At 36.6% G+C, this 24,727-nt stretch overlaps 1 pseudogene; it reads right to left on the bottom strand.

Moving 5' to 3' along the window:
* The window catches only part of LOC140238129 (ETS translocation variant 1-like), a 76,932-nt pseudogene extending 72,644 nt beyond the window's left edge, over positions 1-4,288 (bottom strand).
* Between the last annotated feature and the right edge of the window lie 20,439 nt (positions 4,289-24,727).

Raw genomic sequence — 24,727 nt, 5'->3', positions numbered from 1 at the left:
TATGCATAATGAGATAAAAAACACATCAGAATTTACAGAAACATCAACTTCCCCAAACCCCCAAACTCTCAACAGACTAAAATGAGGCCACTTATGCTTTTCTTGCTCTTGGCATATATTATATATGAGATTTCACTCCATTCTTGTTGGTCTTATGTTGTTCTTAAATCTGTTTCTCTCTTCTTCTTTTTTTCTGGCCTCCCTAGCAATATTTCAATAATCAGTGATGACATTAGTTTCCACAATGAGAGAGAGAGCTTGGAATCTCATGACTCATGGTAGATGCAGTACTCTAATGCACGCTGATCGCAAATGAGGGAATACATCTATACATGCATGAGAGTGCAGAGATAACGCGGCAAACAATTTTCCAGAAGGAGCCGAAATCGTCCCGAACAAATTGGATTTGCACTGGTCCTTCTCATTAGGCAGCACGTCGGATATGCTGTATTGTACCCTGTACCTCTCAAGCGCAGAGCAGGCTGTCCTAAATGATACCTGATTTGCAAGTAATCCGCACAATCTGTACATAGAAGAGAACTCTACCATAGTACCATTTGTGCCTCCATGAGCTGGCTTCATCCAGTTCCTTTCACAAGCTAAAAAAGCTGAGCCTAAATGCTAAGAGAGAGTTTAATGTTTCCTATCTTACTGCATATCAAGTTCATATGTTGGGTTTTTTTTTTTCTTGTTTTTTTTTTTTTTTAATGCAAGTGTTTGCACAAAAGAGGGTGTGTAAGAATATTCTCTGCTCTGAAATGACCACCAGGATGGAATGCTTTAACTTCTCCTTGATTGTCACAAATATACAATGTATGAGCACAGCATTTTACTTGGTGGGTGGACACAATTCTTTGAATACAATTGTAAAAGCAGTGAGAAATCATTGTGAAAAATGAATTGATTTGGACAAACCATTTGAAGAATGTCATGATAATTCAAACAACTGATTATAGTATACATGGCTTCACAAATAGATACTAGTAGCCAAATTTGTATCTTTCCTGCATGTGGCCATGATTTCCCTTGTAAAAAATTCTAAATTTCTGCTGAATAGGAACTTGGCAAGCAACATTGATTTTCTCAGAGTAATAAAAGAATTGATAAAAAAAAAACCATCCTGAGAAAACTAACACAAAAAAAAAGAACCTTATAAAAAAAAAATATATATATATATATATGGTCCCTGTGGAATGCCAAATTTGTTGACCAAATAAGAATCATACATTAGAACACTGGTAATTTCTAATATTTCTCAGTTGTTCTCAGACTTTCGCAGCTAGGTTGCTTTCATTTTATTCTTTTTGTTTCCTTCCTCTTAGAAATAATCCACAAGGAGTTCAAGACAGTCTGCAGGAAATCTATCAATTATCCATGTTTGCTATCAATGTTGATATTCAGCAAAGATGTCTAATATCAAATGTGAAGCCATGATATATGATTCCCCTTTACTTTCATATCATATACATCCAAACAGTGAGAAAATTGACACAGTATTAAGAGGCTTGCAGCACCTTCGGAAGCATGGAATATGACAGAAATCAATCATCACAATATTCCAGTTCAAAGACTTCACTTTATCTTTTAAAAGATTCAAGACAGAAGATGAAGAGTCAAACTTGAACAAGTTTTCCTTCTCATTCTTCTTCCTTTGCTAATACTTCTTCCTCATGTACAGTTCCATGAGGTGTCTTTATGACACAAATACATTGTAAGTTCTTAATTACTGAGCTAGCCCTTACTTAAATGAAATGGGAAACTGCATTTTGTACTGTTGTATTTAATTCTCACGAATTAGGACTTCCTAACAATTTTGCGAGTGGTTAAAATTCACGATCATGTATTATTTAGCAAATGGAGAAATGTATGCACGAACAATGCATTCATGTTGGGATTAGAGTACAGTAACTCACTCACAATATGCAAAATAACATCTGCAAAATATATGACATATACAGTAAATGAAACATACATATTTCATGAGGTATAAAGCACATTGCAATGTGTCCATTAAGGTCAGAGTGTTGCATAGTTGTGCAGGCATACATGACAATCATTATATCCATAAAGGCATACAGATCACAATTTATGTAAGGAAAAATGTGACAATCTTGACCTTATTATTAATACCGTATTATTGTGAGTACCAGAGCACATTTATGGGGGATGGGGATATTAAGGAACTCTTTCTAATGTCTTTATTTGCTAATTAGTGAAATTGTATGATTTGATCTTGATCTATTGACTTTTGATCCTCTTCTGTCTCTTCTGCAATCCCAATTCCAATCTATATTGTAAATGTTGAAACCTTCACAAGATTAAATTCTCATTCTGGGAAAATTTCAGTGAAATCCACTTTGAGATTCTATGAGATTATTTTTGTACATATTTCAATGTGTTAAAAAAAAATAGTGTTCTTATCTAGGCAGAGTTGAGTACACAGAGAAATACTTCTCATATAAAGGAGTCACAAACACTGGAGTTACGGTACGTGTAATCATAAACTTTGGAGTTCATGCCTCACATGAACATCTATAAGAATATAGGGTGTAAAGTTGAAAAAAATAAAAACAGATGGACTAGATCTTATCACATAGAGATCTTCTTACCAAGAAAAGGACTAGAACAGATTACTACAGGAGGCGGTCGAGGCAAATACCATTGACACATCTGTGTCACAAGGCCTCAGCCCAGGAGTAGTTGTTTTAAAACCCTCTTTTTTTGTGTGTGTGTATTTTCATTTTGCATTATTCATGGACTTGCCAGTTTTCTATTTTATTATTTAATTATTTGGATAATATTTTTTTTTTCTGCAAACTAATTGTACTTGAACACTATGAAGACTAAATAAGTCATGCAAATTTAATAGACCTCCCCCAAAGTGACAGAATACTTAGTAGTCAGCAAGTTGATTGTGGTCACTCTCAGTGGAGTCTCACAGAAGAACAGAAGAACTACATAGTACATTGTAGTCAACACGGTCAAGGCCAACAACTAAACAAGGATGTATACAGTATACCAATACAGATATTAAAAGGGATAAATGTTGATATCTACAGATTGTATGTTACTCATTTTTACTGTTTGATAGTGACATCGAGTGCAGTTAACACAATTTCAATTTCGAGTTTACAGATGCAATATCATGGGGAGCCAACATACTGTAAAACGAGGAATGTTCAAGCGCATTTTTATTTCGCAAATTTCGCGAGCGGCAACATTCGCGAAATTAACATGAACACGAAAGTTCTTGCCTACACTGGATTCTATGCACTGGATGTTGGTGGCATGTCACGAAAATTTCATGCTGTGAAAAAGGCCGTTGCGTCAGCTCCAATTCGCGAAATTTTCATGCCACGAATATATCAACTAATAAATCATGTTTTACAGTATATTCATCAATTAAATGGCTAATGTCATGTATTTACATGGTTATGATACAGTACTGTGAGCATTGTCATATAGAACAGTAAAATAGTTGGTTTTGGGTTTGTTTGTTTTTTTACTAGACAACTAGGAATCCATAACCTCGTATTCATTAAGATATTGTCTAAAAAAAGACTGAGCACTCCAGCCCGAGAGGTGCAGGTGTCACACTCACAGCATCTCATAATTTTAGCAAGTCTCACCTTTTGAATCCTTGTCTAAATCTGCCTTTGACTTTCCACAAGATGCCCCCTCTGGACAGCTTTCATGATCTGGAACTTCATCCACATCTGGCACAGTCTGAAATCATAGTAACGAATAAAAAAACGCGATTACATTACTTGAAATAAGAAGCTCACCGAGCTTAACGCAAATCGGAAACGAATGTTTCCGGTATGCAAATTAGGTCATTCATAAAGTTTGCGTGTACTGTGAAGCCAGCGCGCAATATGGCCGCCCACGGGCCTTTTCGAATGTGATTACTTTCAAAGCAAAATGCAAGCGAAGAAGAGCGATTGAAAAGAACTCACCTGCGGATCTAAGAACGGCACCTGCTGATCATAAAATCCATCTGACTGGTCGTCGAAACTAGATGAACGATACATCTTGGACGGACTTCAACGCGTTTCCAAATTCTATGGATAAAACATCGACAATAACAAAACACAAGACGTGAGATATCGTACATAAGAGGAGCGACACATCTGACGTAGAGACGTTGTACATGTGCGGTTTTATTCCCCGCACAGCTGACAGAACGGGCTGAAAGTAGAGTGAAGTCTATCAGAGCGCTGACAACATATGAATATCCCAGAGATTCTTACGTTTTTTGCGGCTAAATAACACCGTCAGTCCATGTCCGTCAATACAGCTCATGTGTGGATAAGAAAAGGGTACAATTGTGCAGTTAGAGTTTATGTCACGGTAAAATTCATGACAAATTCCAACATCAGATACCGTAGAGATTGTGGCCGGTCGCCGACGATTGCGGTTTGAATAGCACCCGCACTACATGGCTTGTACCTGCACCACACACGATCGATCGTCGGTGAACGCAGCAGCGCTAGATAGAGCAGGAGAGGGCAAGCAGCTCAGGCAGCGCGACGCAGTTGCGGGTACATTCACAAGCAACGCACAAGCGCATCGCTGTTGTAAACTCCATGGAGTTGCAATCGAAAGATCTTCTCGTCAGCGCAAGCATAGAGAATCGCTCCCAGTCGGCAATCGCACGATATCGCGAAACGTCGAATATTGTGCGTTGTATACAAGCAGTCCTATGTTGGAATTTACCAGAATGCATGCATGAAAGAACAAAGTTACAATACTCTCAATATTCGTGTGAAACAAACAACAACAACAACAACAACAAAAGCAGAGTAGAACATTGCATTAAAAATTGTAATCTTAGCATCTACTTCAATTTATCAGAAAATTGTTATCTTCCATGTGTCTTACAAAGACCATGCTCAAGTTCACATTTTGCCGGAGGCTTGTTAAAAAAAAAAATAAAAAAAAAAAACTAGATCTGTCGTCTTTGGGACACAATACATAAAATAATTTTGAAATTGATAGGCAGAGGACTTTCTAAGCTAACCTCTACACAACTTTTGAGGAGAAAGAAGAAAAAGAAGAAGAAGAAGAAGAAGAAGAAGAAGAACAAAGAATCAGTACAGATACAGAAGGTGATCCGAGAGGATACTCGGATCACCTAAAAAAAAACAAAAAAAAAACAACACTAATTGTATTATATTCTCTGCTCATCGTGATCAAACTTCGTTTGGTCGCAGTTGGATGCACAAAGACAGGGGATGGGGGTAAAGGTCTACTTCTGTGAAGTGGCATGTGTCCATTGAAAATAACAAGATCAAAAATGATAATTTCCTTATGGTATATAGGCCTACATAAAAAACAATAACAACACCTGTCCATTCGCATTTAGTTTTTTATTTTGTTTTGTCTTTTCGTTTGCTTTTGGTATAATTTTATGTTGCCCATGTTGCACTGCTTTTCAAGAAAAGGACGGTTTTGTATAACATGTGTGTGTGTGTGTGTGTGTGTGTGTGTGTGTGTGTGTGTGTGTGCGTGTGTGTGTGTGTGTGTGTGTGTGTGTGTGTGTGCTGAAGGGGGAAACAGCTAAATTTCGTCGTGTAAATGGTTGGCCCACATGGGAGATAATTTGAATAGTCTGATTCTGATGCAATGTTCTATAGGGATATTTCACACAAGCACATCACATATTTTATAATAGAATATCTTTACAACACACAAATTGCTAGACCTTTTACATGAATACATTGAACTCCTTTTGTGGATAGTGCCAAGGTAACACGATCATACTTGTGATGATTATAAAATGTGCCAAATTTCAGTGATTATTCGAACGATGATTACGAGAATGGTTTCACATTATGATGAGAAACCATCAATGGACCTCAGTCGGTCAGCCGCAATGCATTCACAGCGAGTCGGTTGGCTGCCCGGTGATTGCCGGTTGTTGGCTTTTAATCAAGACGTTCTCTCTGTCTTTTTAATCCTTATTGAATATCATTGTTAAGCCTCTTGCGTGCGGTCAGTTTGATTCCCGTCCCTATGAAGCGACGGTAATTCGATCGCCGAGGGACTCCTAATTAGACTTTATATCGCACATGTATCCACATGATCAGCATCGCAAAGGGTGCGAAGTTCACGTATTGTATGCTTGAGTGGGCAAATTGTTACATGCTTCCAGTACCACGTTAAATACAATATCTGGAAGATGACATGTATAGTGTGTTTAAAGCACTACAAATTTGTTAATCAGTGTGTCAGTTCTCCGTCAGTGTATAAAACTGCGTCGGCACAAGACTGAAGAAAAAGTGTCATACATTTTCAGCGGCTTCCGTTATTGGCTGTTTGTCAATATTGCATCCACACAGGGCCAAATTCTCCTAGACTGTTTCAATGCACTTCCATTACTACAACAGTCGGAGTGGGTCGGGTAGGAAGGGAGTTAGACGCTGTACAAGTTATTATTGAGACTGCTGTTAGCCAAAAGCTGTTTTTCACCATAAGAAACGATGTCATGTTTCATTCCGCGCTATGAATCTTTCCTCGATGTCTCAACACGGTGACTTGGAAGATGTTGAAATAGAGTAGGCCCTATCTGTGCTACGTACGGACCAATGATCTAAAGGGTGACACCTCCCTGTCTGGTCCCCAGGCCAGAGTTTCTTCAGCTTGCTCCCACTTGCCAGATGTACTGAAGTTGTCGGATGGTTCAGGTTATTGCATGCTGCTGGTATTGGGTATCATATACGGTGAACATTAATATAATATGACTTAGAATGTACTGTGTGTATAAAGGTCATATCGATATCGACCATTAGTATGATCATATCAGGGAGTTGAGACGAACTGGTATGATAGAAGGCAAGCTCTCAGTTATCGGAATAAAGACACACAGCTAATGTCGAAAGTATTACGAACTAAACAACTTATAATATGACAACGAATGCAAAGATTCTGTCAGAGACATCATATCGTTCGAAACATGTCACACTGTAAATCGACATTTATTTTGTTTATCTTAATGAGTGGACATAACAAACGCTCTTCTTTTTTGCTCCCGCCAGTGAAAGATTTGGTTGCTGACAGAACTAGGTCTCACAAGGCTAAGCACTGTGGTCTTGACGTTTTTGCTGTCGCTGTTGCTATAAATAATCAATTTCTTGTAACCAGTGACGTCACTCATGCTCGTACATGACAATGGAATTTTCTTGAATGTCACCTCGAATTGACTATAATAGATATAACTGTGTGTTACAGGCGTTAGTCCTCTCTGTTCACGAAATCACAGTTGCGTTTTGCTGTAGAATTTCACAGGTGTCACCGTTTGCAGGACTGCGCTACCCCCTCCCCCCCCCCCCCCCATCACCATTCGCAATGACAGCTGTACATGATACGAGTCGACGACGTCAGCACTAAACATGACCATGGTGACACCAAAATTTGGCCTGCCCTGGCCTGGTAAAATGTGATGGACGATGATACAATATGATAGTGTCCGACTAGGCCATTCTACACATGAGACCTGCTCAATACTGGTTTCACATGATGAAGGTCAGTTCGCGTTTGGATAGCGGTTTGTGTTGGACTTATTTACAAGTAATTTGCAAGAGTGATGTCAGAAACTGCCTAAAAAACAAAAAACAAAAACAAAACAAAAATAAACTAAGAAATATAAGAAAAAAAAACTGAATAACAACTAACCGAGTTGGCAATAATCGCCCGTAGACCAGAAAACGATTTATTAAGGAGTTCAAGTTCATGTGTCGTATATCTTTCATGAAAATAATTGCTGATACGAACATTGGGGTAAACGTAATCTTGTGCTTCGGAGCAACCAATTTTATGAATTTGATTTCATCTTTAATGAAGACTGAACAGTGCAATTGGAAGGAAAAGTGCATTCACATTTCGGCTTCAAGCAGGTCTCAGTCAAACGGAAACTTTCTCTAGAAAGGAAACAGTGTTCAAATGAAACGTGCGTACAGTAAATGGGAACTATTTTAGAGAGGGAGAGTGAGATGGGGGTGAATTATAAAGTTCGACAAAATTGGACTGCGAGAGTTTTCGTCGTTCTGATTGTCCTTAATAAGCTATATTCCCATAACCTTATTTATAGCTAGTAACTTTGGCACCTCAACGACACATAAACCAACTTACTTTCGTGACACGTTTTTTTCTCATTACTGTTTAATATTTCTGTCGTGATATTAATACTGGGAAGATATATTTCCTCGATTTCACCCATAATCTATATAGGATGGTGTGCTTCGACTCATCTTGAGCTAATGCTGAGGCCGATAACTAGCATGATCAATTACAATAAAAGAACACAGATATTCATCCTGTGATACGATTTGGTAAGTGACCACTAACAAAAGTTCATTGTCTGCATACATAAGTTCCAAAACCATGACTTTTGAATAGTAAGCAGTAGGACCGAGAAAATACTATAGTTTGCTGAGAGATTGTTATCTCAAGTTCTCTTGCAGAAAGCTTCCGAAGTCAATATAATATCGTTGACTCGCTGAAAAAAAAAACAACAACAGGGCTGTATTCGCTTTGATGGATTCTGATTCACAGTATTCCGCTCATGTATGATTGCCACTAGAAGGTATAGAACAGAAAGTGTATACTTTAATATTTAGCCGCTAAACCGTCAGGTATAGCTGTAGCGAAATTAGTACTGTCATAAGTGGATTCATTTAATAGGGGAAATTCCCAGCGACAAGGATTCCTTTTTTTTCTTCTGATGAGGCGCTACGACGAGTGAAAGACGATTCGATCATTCAGAAAAAAAAAATCAAAAGATGTTTTCATTCTCACACTATACCGAAGCGGAGAGAGCGTGTGTAGAGCTTGTCCATATTCCCTTTGCTATATAAGATGTTCGTTTGTTTAAAAAAAAAAAAAATAATAAAACAAAACTCTTGAAAAAAAAAAACAACAGCAAGAAAACCACTTTATCTTTATGTCACTTTAGTCAACGATGACATAGACTGAACAAGACAGTAATGGATGCCGATGAAAACATTCAGAGGACAACATCTTTGTAACAATCAGGCCTCGCGCATCATCGTGATTATTGTGCCACACTGAAGCTGCACAGCGTTTCAAAATGCAACATTTTGTGGCGCGCTGCGTCGTCCATGTTCTTGTCTCCACATATTTTCACCTGCCAGTGAACATTGGCTGAGTCTTCCTCTGCGGAAATTGACGCTATACAGTGGTGTCCCCTTGATTATCAGGCAGTTTGTATCCACATACTCTTTTCAAAAACGCTCTGAAAACATACCTATTTAAATCAAATCTTCAGCTCTGCACAGGTATATGTGTATGTGAATGCATACGCATATGTGTATACATGATACAGGATATGAATGGTGTTCATAATTATGTATAACAATGCCTGTGTTTACCTATTGTATGGGATCTAAATAATGGATCTGTATAAAATAAGGCTGCTCAAAATAAATGCTTGTTTTTATTATTGACTATTCCGTTTTTCTGTCATTTTTGTTTATTTCTTTAATTTTGTAAGTGTTCTGAGCCTCATGGGAAGAGCGAATCAAGCACTCAATGTCTTGTATCCTGTTGTATTGTATTGTATTGTATTGTATTGTATTGTATTGCATTGCATTGTATTGTATTGTATTGTATTGTATTGTATTGTATTGTATTGTATTGTATTGTACTGCATATTGTATGGTGTCATACTCCATTGAAAACAAAAACACAAAGCAAAATAAAAACCAAATACCTCTGTGATGATTCCTTCTTTCCATTGAAGAAGTTTACAAACTCAAGTTATTTTAAAGATGTGAGAATTCTACGCGAAGTGATGATTGATGCTGATTGATTGATGATTTGATGATTAATAATGATTGATTGATGATGTGATGATTCTAATGTTCCCGGCGATGGATCGCTTGTTTCCGATGTTATCGTTAAAAAGCATGGGCCATCTCGTAAGATTCCGAGATCTTTTTTCGTCATACTATACGATGAGCGCATGCTGCCAGCAAAATGCTTTTTGTATAATTTTATGTACCATCACGCAGAATATAATATTTTAACTAATGTAAAGTAATAAAAGATAGGATAATGATGATTCCGATATAAGAACGTGCAATAAAAGACTGGCATTGCAGATTACAGAACGTGCTGATGAAAGTACTTTGAACGTAAGATCTGTACTGAAGCATAGTAAACTATATTAATTTTCATTGCAACTGATTGACAAATTGCCCTACATCGACGTTGATAAGCACTGAATATATTGATCAGTGTTTCAGTAGTAGCCATGATGAAAAATCATGGGCGTACATACTCGAGCAGGATTCAAAAAAAAAAAATAATAAAACAGTACCCGCTGCATGCTATAAGGATTAGAACCAACACTTGCTGTCGGCCGAAAGCTCTGTGGTCTAGTGGAGATGACGCCTGTCCGGTGATCAGGAGGTCGTAGGTTCGAATCCTGCTTGAGTATGTACGCCCATGATTTTTTTATCATGGCTACTACTAAAACACTGATCAATTCAGTGCTTATTTACGTCGATGTAGGGCAATTTGTCGATCAGTTGCAATGAAAACATCTCGACGGAGAATGTCATGAATTTAAACATATTAGTTTTGAAGAACATGTACTTTTTTTATGACGGAACCAAATCTTTGATGACCGTCTTTTCAAGTTAATCCACTCTGCCTCTCTGCTTATATTATACTCATCTATATCTCCATCTATCACTATCTCTACCTATCTATCCATCCATCCTCTATCTACCCATCAAGTTTATCTTTCTATATACCTTACTGTTTATTTCCCTTTCGAAGCTAAAATACGGATATGTCGTCCAACGATTTGTTCATCAGCTTTAAAAATCACTGTCAATTTTCTCATGTTCTTCTTGCCTTAATAATCTAACATTTCACCAAAAAAAAAAAGACATAGGGACTTTTTCCTTTATTCTTTTCTTTACTTTTTGTCGACATACGCAGGAGTAACAGAGAATGCATATTCCGCGTGAACAAAACATGAGAACATAATATTACATATCCAGAAGGACGTGTACTTATATACAAGCAGTAGCATGATGTGTGATTACTTGACCATCTCATTGCTAACCAATGAAATGACATGGAGACGTTAGCATTCACTGAGAGGGTGAAAGTTATTTGTTCTTACCAACTCTCTCGCTTTCTTTCTTTCCGTCGTACTTCCTCTTTCCCTTGGTACGAAACTCCGTCGAAGTCCACGTCAACGTCCAAAACGCCGAGGATCGATCACTGCCGGAGACGAGCTCCTACGGTGTTGCGTAATTCTCACTCCACGACATCGGTCCACAGGCAAACATTTCCACAGCGAGTGGCGTGGCTCGTCACTCCGCGCGGAGTTCTATCCACTACCAGCGGATATCGTGAGGTACAAGTCGGTCCCGATCGATCGAGCCAGAAATTTGTGCCCGATGCGATTATCGGCTCAACCTATTATAAGATAATCCCTGAAAGACGACAAGGCGCACACTACCAATGAGAAAAGGAGAATGGGAGGTAGAGCGCCCGCTGTGTTAAAGACACGACATACTGTGATGACGTTTGATACTTGAACTCGGAAAGGAGTATACAAACACTGTAGTATTTTTAACAAGATTAAATGTGTACTGTTTCGTTGTTTTATATTCACTGTTGCACTTTACTTCTGACTTGTATTTTGTCTCGACGACAGTTCAATTTAACATAATTCATCTATGCAACAAAAGAAAGAAAAATGATGAACAAACACACGCGACTGCTTCAATGAATAATAATTTTCTTGCTTTATCCTCATTGCGGTCAATAGGTTATGAGCATTGGGAGCGTCTTATCAGTACATTGGTTCCAGAGATTTGAAACAAGACAGAAAAGAGAATAAACTAAAAACAAATGAGGGAGTTGAGGTCACTTCATGAGAATCAGTCATCAGTATCTCGATGCTGCTCCTCGTAATCAAACCTACAGTGCGAACGTCGATCTATATAAATGTCAATCGCGCCTTCAAGCAAACCAAACAAGAGGTTGTTCGCAATAATGCATTTGGTTCAGAGCCACGCACGCAGAATTAACACCAAACAATCGACTAGGCTGATTCCATTCGGTATAAGATGAAATGCAAGACGGATCTTCGTAACCCGCGGACTGAGGGCGAATGGAAAGAAATAAGAAGAAGAAAACGAAGAAGAAGTACAAGAAGGGTTGCCATGGCAACCGTGACGTCTGCGATCATCCATGCTGCTCTCATGCCAAGTGCCCTCTTTGAATTCGAAGGCAACAGTTTGTTTTGCTGTATAGTGTAAGACTCTCGTGTCAGTAGTTCCTATATAGGGTGGCACAGAACAGTGACAGATCACGCTGACACACCTGATGCTGTTGACGAGTCATTTAGCATGAGAGCCTTTGAATGTGTCGCCAACATAGTGGCTAAATAATGCTTCCATGATGGGTGGATACTGAGAATGACTTTCATGCAAAATGAAGGAGGATGACACACACAATGATAAACAGGGTTTCAAGTTCTCTTCTCGTATATTATTTATTTTCATTACTAGATGATGAATGGAGGTTTGCATCATCGATTTATTCCCGCATATCATTCTGAGCGGCCCACCTAGAATCATCTGCTCATCATCTGCACATGCACACTCGAACGGGCACATAATATAGGATGCTATTAATACGGTGCTATACAGTTTAAACTATCAGCGAATAAAATTGATGACAGCAGAGAAGCTAAATAGGACTACAAGACTGAGTGCAATCATACAGCGCCACAGTCTTATGATTCGATCAGTAGCTCATCTGCAGATCACCTTTCAGCTTATGTTTTCGTCAGATTTTCCTTTATTCATTTTACGAATTTTGTGACCGTATTATCTCTGAAATGAAATATCACATTAACATAAAATTTCCAGCTTTGCTTGGCCTTGGTCAGAAATAGAAACACCCCCCCCCCTTGTCAGCTTGATCACTAAGCCGTGACGTCCTCCAGACGCCATTTTGCGAGATCACATAATTTACATAATAACTTACCATTTTACGTATTTATGCTTGCGAGTTGGAACGCACTATAATATCTATTAATTATGTAGACAAGTCGGACTTCATGTACCATCGTTTTAGCTATGCCTACCCCTTTCCCGGCATTGAATCTTCAACGAAATCATATATTTCCAAAAGTGTCTATGTTATGTTCATATAATAACAATGACGTGTTCATGTCATATGCATGTACGTGCGTGTGTTTTCCTCGAAAATAAAGTTCCAAGGAAAAGGATTTTGTATATACAAATCATACAAATTCACACTCATTTCATTGGAAAGTGCGGAGGACGCTGTCACTGGCATTTCCAAACATTACTAATGCTTGTATGGCAAAATTTAACGCAAAGTTGATTGTAATGAAAGAAAAAAAAAACAAGAGAAAGAACTGTCCCATCAAAGTGGGGCAAAAGAAAAACAGCCCAGCTTTCAGATGTTAGACCTGCAAGCATGTATAATAGTCATAGTAAAACATTCAATTCAGAGGTATCTGCTGATTATAATGATAAAGTCTAAAACTTTCCCATTGTGTTGTGCTTGATTATCATTATTATTATTATTATTATTATTATTATTATTATAATTATAATTATAATTATAATAATAATAATAATAATAATAATAATAATAATAATAATAATAATAAATAATAATAATAATAATAATAATAATAATAATAATAATAATAATAATAATAATTATTATTATTATTATTATTATTATTATTATTATTATTATTATTATTATTATTATTATCACTATCATCATCATCATCATCATTATTATCATCAGCATCATCAGCAGCAGTATCATCATCGTTGTCGTCATCATTATAATTAATTTTTGGTTGTCAGACGTTCTCTGTATATTATTATTTCTGTTCTTGGATAAATATATTGTTATTCATATTTTAATAAGTAACTGTGGTGGGAAGCATATTTCAAGTTTTAGTCGTGGAAAATAAATTATTCAATTCAATTCACTTATCATAATTATCATCAGCATATTGATCAATATCGATATAATGATTATAACAACTCCCCTGCCTGTAAAGCGTTATCATTTTCAACTTCATCATTCCTACTCCGAGAATGAGCTACGTTCGAAGGCATCATTCCTCATTGTGTAATTGATTAAAAAGCTAGAACTTTGGAGGATGTTTCGTGTAAAAGTAATTTGGAGACCTGGTAAGACAAAGACAATTTATATCATCTCACAAAATGGAATAATGACAAAATTTGACAGATAGAAGAACAATTTTTATGCTGCAACATTTTGCCCCCTCAAGCATCGTGAAGTTTTTCGTTTATTTGCTGCTAGTAAATTATCTACATGAGGTTAGCTGAAAGAGAGAGACTTCTTATTTCTTTCGACGCAGATAGTATTACACTGTAAATTTTAACTATATTTTCACTATGCTTTTACCATATGAAGGTTTGGGTCTACCGTCAATTCTGGTATAATTCTAAATTCACATCGGTGAAATCATTACGATTTTTAACGAGTATTAACAAATAAACGTTTTTAACATATTACGGCTGATTTTTTCCACAATAACAGCTCAGTGTGTATGAATTTCAAACGGGATTTATAGGCAAAAAAGTTCTCATGTTAATGACTGCAACATTTTGAGAAAGTAAGGAATGAAACATCCCTGAAAATACGACTAAGCCATATTTCATTATTGAATCAAAGCAGCCTATAGCTAATTACTGAGAGGAGAGCTAGGGTAGCAGTTTAGCCGTTTGCATGAATCATGCACTTACGAAAGATAACGGAGTCTACCGGACGCTTAAACGCCCACCTGGTTACAGCATTGTCAAAGAACGAATGCCACTCACTTTAGCTCACACGTGGAAATCGGAGTAAGATTGAGAGTCAAAATCTTTAATTCATGATAACTACACTTCTGTACCATGCCCACGCATGTAATCTAATATAAACGAAAAAATCCGAACAAGACTGATTTTATGAAATCATATAATATTACACACTGGAGTCGACTGACATTATGCTCATTAAGAAGGAAAAATCTCTAGTCAAATGTATGGAAAAAAGAGAGAAAAGTATCGCAAAAGACAGCAAAAACTACAATAGCAGCAACTATAAACAATATCAGGTAAGATGAGTATTTCCTTCCGGACGCATGTAAATGATGCCTGATTTATGTCCACCGCAGGAAAAATAGATTGGAAAGATGTTATGAAGTGTGAGATTCTTTTTTTTTTTCTGTCACCGATGATAATTACAATGACGATGACGACAACGACAACGACGACAGCAGTGATGATGATGATGATGATAATAATAATAATAATAATGATAATAATACAATTAATAATGATACTACTACTACTACTACGTACTACTACTACACACACACACACACACACACACACACACACACACATATATATATATATATATATATGTGTGTGTATGTATATATATACACACGAGGCTGCTAAGCTTCAGGCCCTTCTAAATCAAATAGATTTTGTCAACGATCATCTAAATGATATAATGATTAGAAAGTGACCTACTGAAATGTAGGTTGTCCAGGCACGTAAGGAAGGTGTGCTGAATCTAAAGAATATTATACGCATAATACCAGTAGGCTTACTAATAGTTAGGGCATGATTACTCTGAATGCTAATATTCTTGTACAAGGCCTTGATATGACCCAGTTGCAAACTCAGTATGATTTTGTATTCCGGAAGAAAAAAAAAAAAAAAAAAAAACAGTCGTAAATTCATGCTGATGTGATCGTGAAGTTTCAAAAACTTTTTTTTAACGTAGTGTGTCGCGTGCATGAGGGTTTAATGTGTTTGCTTGTGTGTGTGTGTGTGTGTGTGTGTGTGTGTGTGTGTGTGTGTGTGTGTGTGTTTGTGTGTGTGTGTGTGTGTGTGTGTTTGTGTGTGTGTGTGTGTGTGTGTGTGTGTGTATGTGTGTGTATCTTCAATCATTTCTCCCTCAATTCAGAAAAAAACCCAATAATAACATCACATTATCAATAATATGCAGTTGAAATCTCACACAAGTTTTTTCAACAGCTGCACTGAATATGGGGGGATGGGGTACTGCGCATGTCTCCTGCACACTTGTAGTTAGAAGGACGTGTTTGTTTTTGTGTTTCGATGTCTTCCATGTTTCCTTGGTTTTAACTTGAGCAACATGAAACTTGAATTTTGTCTTGGAAATCACTGCTGATTTTAATAGCAAATCAGGAAAATGAATCATGCAGTTCAAGACTTCTTTTCTTAAAAATGATACCCACCGGCTTTTCGTTTTTATAAATTTGTATGCCTAGTTATTTTCATTGAAACGGAATTGAATTGCTCTAATTTCAGGAAGACTTCCTCTGACTAAGCTTAGTCAAATCTGTCAAAAGCTTTCAATACAAGGGAAACGGTAACACTTCCACATGAATATTTTCTATCCACTCTTCTTATCTCGAGTGGACTATGATACAATTCTTTGGCGTTGTCTGATTTCTAAAAAGACGTTAAACTCATTCAGTAGATAAGGAGGAAAATTCGATGGACAATACATTTTCTTAAAGCGAAATTGGTTACAGTTCTGTGTTTCGAAGTTTGGTTATTCCGAAGGTCCGTTAATCCGAAAATGGATTAAAAGTAGCTATATGGTATTGGTATAGGTGATTCCACTATATTACATTATTCTCCCAAGACTTCTACAATATATCCTGACAATGTGTGACGACAGTTAAACATGATTGGACAGACCTTTTGTTTGTTTGAAAAGATTTTATTTTCTGCATTTCTTTGACTCTCGACCTTTGACCCCTCCGACCAAATTTTTCTCTACAGAAGCATTGTACACTGATGCATGTATCTAACTATACATGTACCAAATTTAACTAAAATGTATGAAGTGAGTAATTTGCAAGGTATGAAAAAATAGTGTAATTTTAGCATTTTACCACGACCTTTGACCCAAAGATCCCAAACTTTCCCTGGGGAATCTCAGTCTGGTAAGGCATGTACTAATTTAACTAAGTGTATGAAGTGAGTAATTTCCAAAGTATAGTTCTTTTATTCATTTTCGGATTAATAAACCTCAGGAACAAACTTTTTCTTCATTTTTCGGATGAAAGAACCTTCGGAAAAGCGAACCATTGGAATAACGAACCTCATTTAAGTTTTTGATTTATGAAACTTCAGAATAGCGTCACAAATTTCCAGATTAAACAACTCTATTCACTTTCGGATTAATGAACATCTTGGTATAATATGAAATTTGTGTGCTTCTAAATAACAAAGCTTAATTCATTTTAAGATTAAAGAACCTTCGGATTAACGAACCTTCGGATTAACGAACATCGCCCGTAAAATCAACCGGACCGGCAGTTTCAGCGATTACTGTTTGTTATTCCAAAGGTTCGTTAATCCCATACTAAAAGTTCATATTCCGAAGGCTGGTGACTAGCACGTATAGCTTCCTTTCATTTTCGGATTAACGAACCCTATCTATTTTTGGATTAACGAAACTTCGGAATAACGAACTTCATTTCATCTAAACGACCCTTCGGAATAACACACCTTCGGAATAATGAACCTTTGGAATGGCGTAACAATTGTTCGAATTGAACAACCCGATTCATTTTCGAATTAACGCACATCTTGGTTTACGGAATTTGAGTGTTTCGGAATAACTAACATTATTTCATTTGCGGGTTAACGAACCTTCGGAATGACGAACATAGCATACAATATCACCCGGTAGTTTCACCGGACAGTTTGTTGTTCCGAAGGTTCGTTATTCCGAAGTATTGTTAACCGAAAATGAAATATAAACTTCGCTATTCCGAGGATTCGTTGATCCAAAAGTGATATAAGGTTAGTAATTACGAAGGCTCGTTAATTAGTAGGCATCATTGTACACACCTTCTTTTCATTTTTGGATTAACGATCCTATGGAATAACGAACCTTACTTTATTTTCGGATTAACGGTCCTTCGGAATAACTCCACAATGTTGGGATTAAGGAACTCTTGTTCATTTTGTATCACCGAACATCTAGGTATAGGGAATATGTGTGTTTCCGAATAACGAACCTATTTCATTTTAGGATTTACGAACTTTCGAAATAACGAATATCACCCGTTTCTCCTGCACTCAGACTCAAAGTGGAAGAAGAAGAATCGTTACTCTACAAACCTCAACTGCAAAAGGGAAACAAGTGACGAATAAACCAAATCTTAGTTTCCAATGTTTAAGATGTTTGAGATCTGCCAACCTTTTGAGTGGAAGAACAAAAAAAAAAACCAAAAAAAAAAAAAAAACAACAACAACAACAACAACCTAGAATTATCACTGAAGGTGATTAATACCCCGCCGCTAGTATTGCTTTATAGTACTAGTATGTGATGTCATGAGGGCAATGGCGTTAATACCAAGTTTGTGCACTTGTCAAATTCGAAACAGAATAATTTTAGTTTACTGTACAATTACAGAGTTGACACTGAGTTCCACAAGGTTTGGGTAAAAAGTGTGGTTACCATGGCAATGCACTGTCTGATACAAACACAAGGGACATTTTGCATAACTACACTTAAAGACCATCATACACACCAAATTTGACCTTCATAGCTTGAATGGTTTATTTTGATATAAAAATGAGTGGTTACCATGGCAACACATTTTCCTTCAACTAACACATTGGTGTCTTGCAAAACTACACTTCTAGATCATGATACATACTAAATTTGACTTTTATTGCTCAAATGATGGAAAAGTTATTCGATCTGTAAGGTTTTGGTAAAATTGTGGTTACCATGGCAACGGTTTGTGTGACAAACACAAAAATTATGTGTTCCACATCTATGCCTCAGGGCCATAATACCTACCAAATTTGGTTTCAATTGCTTGAAAACTGTGGAAGAAGTTCACTCCACAGGATTTAAAAAACAAAACAAAACATGCGGTTACCATGGCAACGCATTGTCCGATACAAATACAAAGGACATTTTGCAAAACTACACTTAAAGAGCATCATACACACCAAATTTCACCTTCATAGATTAAATGGTTCAATTTGATGCAAAAATGAGTGGTTACCATGGCAACACATTTTTCTTATATTAACACATTGGTGTCTTGCATAACTACACCTCCCGATCATCATACATACTAAATTTGACCTTAATTGCTTGAATGATGTGGAAGTTATTCAATCCACACGGTTTTGGTAAAATCATGGTTACCATGGCAACGCTTTGTCCGACAAACGCAAAAATTATGTGTTCCACATCTATGCCTCAAGGCCATAAGGCCTACCAAATTTGATTTCAATTGCTTCAAAACTGTGGAAGTTGTTCACTCCACAAGATTTCGAAGAAAACATGCGGTTACCATGGCAACGCTTTGTCAAGTACAAACACAAAGAGTGTCTTGCCTAACTACACCTATAGATCATCATAGATACTAATTTTGAAATTGATTGCTTAAATGCTATGAAAGTTATTCAATCCACAAGGTTTTGGTAAAATTATGGTTACCATGGCAACGCATTGTCCGACAAACACAAAAACCATGTCTTGCACATCTATACCTCAATATCATCATTTACCCTAAGTTTCATTTAAATTGCTTCAAAACTGTAGGAGTTCGCGACGCAAGATTCTGCAACAGACCGACCGACCGACCGACCGCCCGACCGACCGCCCGCCCGACCAACATCACGGTGATTCCTATATACCCCCTTCACACTATGTGTGGCGGGGGTATAAAAAGAGAAAGAAGTGAGACAAAGTAAAGATGACATTATATCGCACTGGCGTCAATGTATCTTTAAAGATACATCATTACAACGAAGAAAGAGAGAGGGAGACAGGGGAGGCGAGAGAGAGAGAGGGAAAGACGTTCTTTGTCACTTATGACACTAGAAGTGTGGATATACATACAGGTATATATATATATATATATATATATATTCTTTATGTTGAGAATTCACGTATTGGCTCCACGAAGAAATGAAGGAATAAACTGGTAATGCATTTTTTTTTTGCCAATAAAGAATGAGTTTATTCGACTCAAATTTTCAGCGGCCTCCGCCTTTTTCAGGAGTCTTGACAACTCATTCTTCATTGGCAAAAATCAGTTTATTTCTTCATTCATATTCATATATATATATATATATATATATATATATATATATATATATAGTTAACAACAAAATTATTCATACCCCTAAGAAATTATTAGTTTTGAGCAGATTTCTTACAGGTGAAGGATGGAGTGATGTTGGTTGGGTGTTAACTTTTTACTCTTATTTGTCCTCAAGAATTGACATTAATTCCAGTTTTACCTTATTTGCATAACAATAGAAATGTTGAGATATTTGGATTTAGGCCTTTACAGAATTATTCACACCCTTATGAAAACACTGTCAACGTCATTGAATTTTTTTTTTTCAGAGGACAGAGTCTATGACACGGAAGTGTTCTTGTGTTTGGTCACTGAGTTTGTATAGATCTATAATAATGCATTTGTTGTTCTTTCTGCAAAGCGGACCTCCATTAGCTGAAGATTTTAGAGTGTCCATGGCAACATGTGATATCCAGTTCCCAACTGAGATTAAAGATTGCTTCAAGAATGTAGAAATTACTTATACATTGGAGTACATTTACTGTAAATGTCCAAGAAACATTACTTGCAACATCAAACCAACATATTCTGGTTAGGCCAAGTACTCTGAACTGGCTGTTCTCCTTGAAGACATTGCTGTAAAAACGGCTTTGTGGAAGTCTTCTCCCGATAGAGATTGTTCTGGATAGCTTTGATGGTGATCTTTGGGATGGCATTGTTCCAATGCATTGGGTCTTGTTGCCATAAAAAGCTTTACCCTTGAGCTCCTGACACATCCAAAGAGATTTGTCACAATGTGAAATTGTCCATTCTTGAAATGGTAGATGATATTGAAACTAGAGATACTTATGACAGAGTATTCACATTCCTTTCTCAGTGAACAGGCTGATTGGTTAGCAGTAGTACACTGCATCTCCCAGCAAAGATGAAAGACCTTTAAAGACATGTCTGTAGTGATCTGAGATGGTCAAGAGTCACGAACGCCGTAAACAGCATAGCTACATCCAAAGTGTGTGTTTTGCTCAGTACAGAGCAGAATCCTTCGAGATGTGTGCGGATGTCAAATTTGTCACCTTATTTGCCATGGAGAGATTGCTATTAAGAAGGGCAATGACCTGAATATCACATTAGAGACATTCCAAGTGTATCTTGAGCAGGAATAGTTCCAACTTATACTGAAACAAACTCCTTGAAGCATTTCAGTGTCCAGGATCCGACAGCAACCAGAAAAGAGCCTTTTCCCTGGCACAGACACAAAATATGTATAAGTCTGGTAATGGTACAAGTAATGGTTTCAAGACATTACTGTTGATGTTTTTGGGTAGACAAACTATTTCCAAGGTATTGAATTAATATCTAATGTGCACTATAGCTATAGAAATCACATGGACACTCTTAAACCTCAAGTTACTGGAATACTGGAGATCCCCTTTGACAGAACGTGGACCAATGTCTTTTGAAGACCTGCACAAACCCAATGGCAAAACAAACGGTCTCTTCCAGGTTTCACTAATGAATAAATCAATGACAATGACAGTGTTTTCATAAGGGTATGAATAATTCTGTAAAGGCCTTAATTCAAATATCTCAACATTTCTATTGTTATTCAAATGAGGTGAAACTTGAATTAATGTCAATTAGTACAGGACAACTAAAAGTATAAATTCAATTCAATTCATTTCAATTTCGGTTTTATTAAAAAACACCAAATAAAAGTCCGAAGACTAACCATATTTAAGTTAACACCCAATCACCATCACTAAATCCTTAACTTGTAAGAAATCTGCTCAAAACTAATAATTTCTCAGGGGTTTGAATAATTTTGTTGTTAACTGTATATATATCATACATAAATGATCAAGGATGGCTCATTCCAGAGTCGTGCTACTTATGTTGTGCATGAATTCCATCCATCCAAAACGCGCACAAAACATGTCTCAAATTTGACCACGTGGACAACAGTACAATGAGAGCAAATACAAATCTAGCAAAGATTTTGTGAAGTCACTTACAGAGTAATATGAATGCCTTAAAAAATATGAAACCTAACACACACCCACACACAAACAATCTGTACTCAATATGAATAATAAGATGTCACAGCTGCTGTCGAGTTTTCTGACCTCAACCAAGGTGCATACAGTCTTTATTAATAATCCATATCATCTCTGTGTAATTATACATCATACTTTCTGTTGCTATTGTAGTTGTTTTTTTCCTTGCTTGCTTCTTCCGTGACAGGCAGTCTTTTTCCCGCATCATGTGTTTACGGAGGACGCAAAGAGCAATTCACATTTCACAACCACAAATACCAACAGTTGAATCATGTTTTACCTAGTTCACAATCTAATTTTTCATAGAGTTTTTAAACAAAAGAAATGAAAACAATACAAATCAGAACATGATATCTACGTGATGAGTATATAATGCAATGATAATGATATATTTCTTAAAGTTCGCAATTTCATGGTCACACTGGATAATATAATTTTACACCAGTGTAATGATAATCATATAGAATGAAGAATATATCAGTATATGTTCACTCATACACATATTTGCACACACACAGACACACACGAGCACGCACACACACCTGCACATACACGCACAATCATATACACATATATATATATATTCATTTATTTATATACTTTACCCATTATGTAACAAGTCTAATCATATAATCATGAAGTACCTATGGAAGAATTATGATCTGTTTGATAAGATTGTATTCCTGATACCCATCATGCATCACACGTCTTCCCTCTGATGACATTGACAAACAACATACAAAGGACACTTTAAAAAGAAAAACATATCCACAAACCATCTTATGCACACCAGAGTGTAACAATACTTTGAACAATCAAATAAAGTTTGCTTGACTGACAGCAACAGATAACTTGTATAAAATCATAATTCTGCTATAAAAATCACGATTCATGATTATCTACAAAGTGGGTTTACAGAATGCGCACAATGTGCTGTTGATATCTTGTTGAATACTTTAGTCACTTACATAGGCATGGTAATGGTGCAAGTTTTACTTTGAGACCAAAAAAAAAAAAAAAAAAGACACAAAGCTCGACATCAACATTTCAGACCTTTTGTCAGGGTGAATTCAATGCATGCTTTCTATACAGTACTTTGATGCTATTCTACTGTTCAAACCACTTCACACATTTTGTAAAGGGGAGGCAATATTTTAACAGTTGGCAGGGAAAAATGAAGAGGTGAAATTGAAGTTTGACAGGAAAATACACAACATACACAAGCTAAACCACAGGAGGTGAACATGAGTAAACTGTTTTCCTTGAAGGCTGCCCTCTTATGGCAAGCACTATGGAGATTTTGAACAGATTGAACTGGGGGTTAAAAGCACTGCATGAGCTGGTAATTTTCTCTGTTCCACCGCAAACCGCTGATTGATGGTCAAATGTTACATTGAACAAAAACCAGAGATCACCTACAAATTCATGGAATATAAGAAAGTTGAGGAATGATTTTCCCCCATTTCTCTCATAACCTTGACACATCACTGGTCACATGCATAGACATTTAATACACATGTAGAAGAAACTAGGAGGCCTTGCTAATGAAGGGTTATGACCCTTAAATAAAGGAGCTCTAACATTCTTCTAAAAGGGGAACACTAGATATGGATGAGGTTACATGTGCCCTTTCCCATTTCGATATGAATTAGACACCACAGTTGAAAGTATAAAACAAATCTACACAAGAAACTAAGTAACATGACTCTAACACTGTAATCAAGGTGCCAACACTTGAATAATATATGTATGCACATTGGTAGGGGTTAGAAAATATCAGGTTATTCAAAAAGCATGGAATGACTTGATACAAAAATAGCACAGAATGTAAGCCTCAGTCCTTTGACATTTCCACAGCTTGTGCAGTGATTTCGATATCTACAATGTCATTAAGTTACACGTTGTCTAATTAATTCTAAATGGACAATGAAAAGACGCTACATAGCATGGCATCACAGCTTGTATACAATACTGAAACATACCAATAGCTTGCATTTTCAATGTGGCACGTCCACACACAGAACATCTACCTCTTGTACATGGCTTACTGTATTTTGCCCCGTGCAGATTGATCAAAGTAAGATATTTTCTTTCTTTCATATTCCATTTTTCAAAGGTTAATATGCAGTTTACAAATATAAAATGTGTAAAATCATAACCACAATAACAACTTTCCACCTGATATTGTTTTTTTTTTAAATTTTAATATTCTTAAAAATACAAATAACTGGTACTCCTCGACACAAGTTTTTGCAGTACTTTAAGCTGTCCATCCTGGACCATTCAAGCAATCTACATATGTATAGCAAACATGATTATCAACAGGAATGACACCCATACCACCCCATCAAGAATATATGGTATATAAAGAGAGTCATAGTAATTACAAAACATAATCTAAAAATGGTGGTTTAAAACAAGCACAAAGCACATAGGTGGGGGAGATAGAAATATAGAAGAAAATGGATAAAATATGAGAGAGTGAGAGAAGGAAAGGGAGAGAAACCAAAAGAGACTTCA

The sequence above is a fragment of the Diadema setosum genome, chromosome 14 (genome assembly GCF_964275005.1).
Source record: "Diadema setosum chromosome 14, eeDiaSeto1, whole genome shotgun sequence".
Lineage (NCBI taxonomy): Eukaryota > Metazoa > Echinodermata > Echinoidea > Diadematoida > Diadematidae > Diadema > Diadema setosum.
Note: the sequence above shows the minus strand (reverse complement) of the source record. Positions and strands in the feature narration are given on the sequence as shown.